Below are 6,000 nucleotides of genomic sequence, written 5' to 3' on the forward strand. Positions count from 1 at the left end.
GAGTTGATGGAGCAGCTCTATAAAGAGAAAGCGATCCGCTTGGCCGATGCAATCAAGCATAAGGACGAGCTGAAAACTCTGCAGGAATCCCTCGCTGCCTCCCAAGCGGTCTTCACAGAATATCAGGAGGCTGAGTGGAGTCGGGTCGCCGCCCTGAGAAAGAATTACATCCGCTCGCCTGAATTTTCAGAGAAGGTTTGCGAGCGGATGTATACTGCATTTGACCTTGCCATGACCGCCACGGTGACCTATCTGAAGTCCAAGGGGCACCTTCCCGAGTCCGCCATCATCCCGGCCGCAGATCAAGTGGCTCTTCTCGACAACATCCCCAAGGACCTCTATGATTACCTAGAGTAGAAGTTTTACATGTAATTTGGTCGTTCGGCTATAAACTACCCTTTTTTTTTAATTTGGCTGCTCGGCCTTATTTTCTTTAATGTAATCTCCTTTTGCTTGCTGTTTCTTTGATATGATATCTTGAATGGAAGTTTATCTGTGTGCCATCCGCTCGCCCTTTGTCACACCTCTAGTATTTTGCGTAATCTTTCCGCTCGGCTAAATATGTAATGTTCCACTTAGATAACAGAGGTCGTTCGCTAGATGCCGATGAAGTACCTTTGGGTACAGGGCCGAGCGAATCGGATACAGGAGCGATCGAACGATATTGACGCTTTGATAGCAGAGTTCCTTGGACACTTGCAGTCCTTATTGCCCTCATCCGCTCGGAGGGTTTATAGACGCCGGCTCGTCTCTCGATTTTTAACGTCGGAGCTCGACGGCCTTCCGCTCGGAGGGTTTATAGACGCCGGCTCGTCTCTCGATTTTTAACGTCGGAGCTCGACGGCCTTCCGCTCGGAGGGTTTATAGACGCCGGCTCGTCTCTCGATTTTTAACGTTGAGCTCTCGATTTTTAACGTCGGAGCTCAACGGTCTTCCGCTCGGAGGGTTTATAGACGCCGGCTCGTCTCTCGATTTTTAACGTCGGAGCTCGACGGTCTTCCGCTCGGAGGGTTTATAGACGCCGGCTCGTCTCTCGATTTTTAACGTCGGAGCTCGACGGTATTCCGCTCGGAAGGTTTATAGACGCCGGCTCGTCTCTCAATTTTGAACGTCGGAGCTCAACGGTATTCCGCTCGGAGGGTTTATAGACGCCGGCTCGTCTCTCGATTTTTAACGTCGGAGCTCGACGGTCTTCCGCTCGGAGGGTTTATAGACGCCGGCTCGTCTCTCGATTTTTAACGTCGGAGCTCGGCGGCCTTCCGCTCGGAGGGTTTATAGACGCCGGCTCGTCTCTCGATTTTTAACGTCGGAGCTCGACGGTCTTCCGCTCGGACGTTTATAGACGCCGGCTCGTCTCTCGATTTTTAACGTCGGAGCTCGACGGTCTTCCGCTCGGAGGGTTTATAGACGCCGGCTCGTCTCTCGATTTTTAACGTCGGAGCTCGACGGTCTTCCGCTCGGAGGGTTTATAGACGCCGGCTCGTCTCTCGATTTTTAACGTCGGAGCTCGACGGCCTTCCGCTCGGAGGGTTTATAGACGCCGGCTCGTCTCTCGATTTTTAACGTCGGAGCTCGACGGTCTTCCGCTCGGAGGGTTTATAGACGTCGGCTCGTCTCTCGATTTTTAACGTCGGAGCTCGACGGTCTTCCGCTCGGACGTTTATAGACGCCGGCTCGTCTCTCGATTTTTAACGTCGAGCTCGGCGGCCTTCCGCTCGGAGGGTTTATAGAATCGGCTGCCTCTCTTTAACGCCGGCTCCGGTCTGAGGGTTTATAGACGCCGGCTCGTCTCTCGATTTTTAACGTCGGAGCTCGACGGTCTTCCGCTCGGAGGGTTTATAGACGCCGGCTCGTCTCTCGATTTTTAACGTCGGAGCTCGACGGTCTTCCGCTCGGAGGGTTTATAGACGCCGGCTCGTCTCTCAATTTTTAACGTCGGAGCTCGACGGTCTTCCGCTCGGAGGGTTTATAGACGCCGGTCGTCTCTCGATTTTTAACGTCAGAGCTCGACGACCTTCAAGGCTAATTTTAACACTTCCGTTCGGCGAAGCTATTTGCCATCCTTTAAATCATTTTTGCTTCCTGCATTACAAGTACATAGGCGACCCAAGTGTATGTAAAATTACATTGGCGCACCTCTCAACCAGCTCGGTACGGTTGGAGATGATTTGCGCTCCATGGTCGATCCAGCCGCTGTCCGTCCTCATCCTCCAAATAATAAGCGCCCGAGCAGAGCTTTTCGATGATTTTGAAGGGGCCCGCCCAAGGAGCTTCCAGTTTGCCGACGTCGCCGACCGGCTTTCCTTTCTTCCAGACAAGGTCGCCCACCTAGAACGCTCTGGGGATCACGCGCCGGTTGTAGTTTTGCTTCATCCGTTGCCGGTAAGCCATCAGCCGGACGGATGCCTTGGCTCGCTCCTCGTCGACCAAATCCAGCTCCATGTTTCTCCGCTCGGCGTTGCCATCATCATAGTTCTGGATCCGGACGGACTCGATGCCGACTTCGGCAGGAATAACCGCTTCGCCGCCGTACACCAGATGGAACGGCGTGACACCCGTTCCTTCCTTTGGGGTCGTGCGGATGGCCCATAAGATGCCAGGCACTTCATCCACCCAGCTTCCTCCCAAATGGTCGAGCCGAGCACGCAGAATGCGAAGAATTTCCCGGTTGGCTACTTCGGCTTGACCATTGCTTTGGGGATACGCCACAGACGTGAAGTGTTGCTCGATGCCGTAGCTTTTGCACCAATCTTCGAGCAACTTTCCCGTGAACTGCCGCCCGTTATCAGAAACAAGTCGACGAGGGATGCCGAATCGATAGATGATGTGTTGCCATATAAACTTTTTAACCATCTGCTCGGTGATCCTGGCCAATGGCTCGACCTCCACCCATTTGGAAAAATAGTCGACAGCCACCAGAAAAAACTTTCGCTGACCGGTCGCCATAGGAAACGGACCCACGATATCCATTCCCCACTGGTCGAACGGACATGATACGGTAGCTACCTTCATTTCCTCCGCCGGTTGGTGATAGAAGTTGTGATACTTCTGGCAGGAAAGGCACGTTGCGACAGTCCGAGCGGCGTCTGCTTGCAAGGTTGGCCAGAAGTATCTGGCCAGCACGATCTTCTTAGCCAACGATCGTCCGCCCGGATGCCCTCCACACGATCCTTGGTGTACTTCTTGAAGAATGTACGTCGCGTCCTCCGAGCTTATACATTTCAATAGTGGCCGGGAAAAAGCCTTCTTGTAGAGTTGGTCGCCAATGAGCGTGAACCGACCGGCTCTCCTTCTTAATAGCTGGGCAGCTTCCCGATCGGACGGTGTCGCACCCGTGCGCAGAAACTCTATGATGGCTGTCCTCCAGTCGTTCGGGAACGCGAGGCCCTCCATCCGGTCGACATGTGCCACCAAAGATACTTGTTCAATTGGTTGTTGGATGACGACGGACGTTATTGAACTTGCTAGTTTGGCCAACTCATCTGCCGCCTGGTTTTCCGCTCGGGGTATCTTCTGGATAATGACCTCTCTGAAATTGGCCTTGAGCTTCTCGAAGGCCTCCGCGTAGAGTTTCACCCGAGCGTTGTTAATTTCAAAAGTACCTGAGAGTTGCTGAGCGGCCAACTGAGAGTCTGAATGCAACGTCACCCGCCCGGCTCCCACATGCCGGGCGGCCTGTAAACCGGCTATAAGGGCTTCATACTCTGCTTCGTTATTTGTAGCTCTGTAATCCAGCCGGACGGATAAGTGCATTTTTTCTTCTTGAGGAGAGAGTAATAGTACGCCAATTCCGCTTCCGAGCCGAGTAGATGATCCGTCCACGAATATTTTCCACATGGCTTTGGGTTCTGGCCTTTGTACTTCGGTGACAAAATCCGCCAAGGACTGCGCCTTTATCGCCGAACGGGGCTGGTATTGAATGTCAAATTCGCTCAACTCCGTTGTCCATTTGATGAGCCGTCCGGACGCTTCGGGATTCAACAACACTCTTCCCAATGGGCTATTCGTCCGAACGATGATAGTATGAGCCAAGAAATATGGATGGAGGCGCCGAGCGGCGAGGACCAGAGAGAAAGCCAGCTTCTCGAGCCCAGTGTAGCGAGATTCAGCATCTTTCAAAATATGGCTTAGAAAATATACAGGTTCTTCTCCACTCACCCTTACTAGTGCCGAGCCGACTGCTTGCTCAGTTGAAGATAAATAGATACAAAGTGGCTCACCCACAGTCTGCTTGGCTAGCACAGGTAGCGAGTTCAAGTACGTCTTCAGATCTTCGAACGCCCGATCGCATTCTTCATCCCAGTGAAACTTAGTGGCCTTGCGCAAGATTTTGAAAAAAGGTAAGCTCCGGTCGGCAGTCTTGGAGATGAATCTGGACAAGGCAGTTATCCGACCGGTCAAGTGCTGCACTTCCCTCATATTTCTTGAGGGCGGCATATCTTGTAGTGCTTTCACTTTGCTGGGATTTGCCTCAATGCCCCGCTCGGTCACTATGTATCCCAAGAAACGCCCGCCTTTTGCTCCGAACAGACACTTCTGAGGGTTCAGCTTAACTCCATATTTCCTCAGCGTTCGAAAAGTCTCCTCCATGTCTTTAAAGAGATCGGCCGCTCGGACGGACTTGATGAGAATGTCGTCCACGTATACTTCCAGATTTCGCCCGATCTGCTCTTTGAACACTTTGTTCATCAAGCGCTGATAAGTAGCTCCGGCGTTCTTCAATCCGAATGGCATCACATTATAGCAATAGGTGCCATCGACTGTTATGAAGCTGACTTTTTCTTGATCTTCTCGGGCGAGCGGCACTTGATGGTAGCCTTGATATGCGTCAAGCATGTATATCAACTCGCAGCCGGCCGTGGAGTCCACCAATTGATCGATCCGGGGCAGAGGATAAAAATCTTTTGGGCACGCCTTGTTAAGATCCCGAAAATCGATGCACACTCTCCATTTGTTGCCCGGCTTGGAGACTAGTACCACGTTCGCCAACCAGCTTGGGAACTGGACCTCGCGTATGTGGCCGGCCTCCAGGAGTTTCTCGACCTCCGCTCGGATGATTGCATTTTGCTCGGCGCTGAAATCCCTCTTTCTCTGCTTCACCGGCCGAGCGTCCGGTTGGACGTGGAGCTCGTGCTGCGCTATACTCGGTGAAATTCCGGGCAGCTCATGCGTCGACCAGACGAAGACATCCCGGTTTCTCTGGAGGCATTTGATCACTTCCTCTTTCTGGCTCGCCTCCAGATCGGCCGCAATGAACGTTGTAGCCTCCGATCGGGTCGGGTGAATCTGCACTTCCTCTTTTTCTTCGTAAACCAAAGAGGGAGGTTTTTCAGTTATAGTGTTCACCTCGATCCGTGGCGTCTTCCGAGCGGAATTGGCTTCTGCTCGGACCATCTCGATGTAACATCGCCGAGCCGCTAGTTGATCTCCTCGTACTTCTCCCACTTTGTCTTCAACCGAGAACTTGATTTTCTGGTGGAAGGTGGAGACGGCCGCTCGGAATTCACTGAGAGCCGGTAGTCCCAATATGACATTGTACGCCGACGGAGAGTCCACCACAACGAAGTTTGCAGTCCGCGTCCTTCTGAGTGGCTCCTCTCCTAGCGAAATGGCTAGCCGGATTTGTCCGACCGGCTGAACTTCGTTGCCCGTGAACCCGTAGAGGGGGGTTGTCATAGGCAGCAGCTCAGCTCGATCAATTTGTAGTTGATCGAAGGCCTTTTTTAATATGATATTGACCGAGCTTCCTGTGTCAATAAAAATACGGTGAATAGTGTAATTGGCTATTACCGCTTTGATGAGAAGAGCATCGTCGTGTGGCACTTCAACTCCTTCCAAGTCCTTGGGCCCGAAACTGATTTCGGGTCCGCTCGCCCGTTCCTAGCTGCAGCCGACCGCATGGATCTGGAGTTGCCGGACGCTCGCCTTCCTTGCTCGGTTAGAGTCACCTCCGGTCGGCCCGCTAGCTATAATGTTGATTTCGCCTCGGGAAGTATTAGT

Source organism: Zingiber officinale, chromosome 11A (genome assembly GCF_018446385.1).
Source record: "Zingiber officinale cultivar Zhangliang chromosome 11A, Zo_v1.1, whole genome shotgun sequence".
In the NCBI taxonomy this organism is placed as follows: Eukaryota; Viridiplantae; Streptophyta; class Magnoliopsida; order Zingiberales; family Zingiberaceae; genus Zingiber; species Zingiber officinale.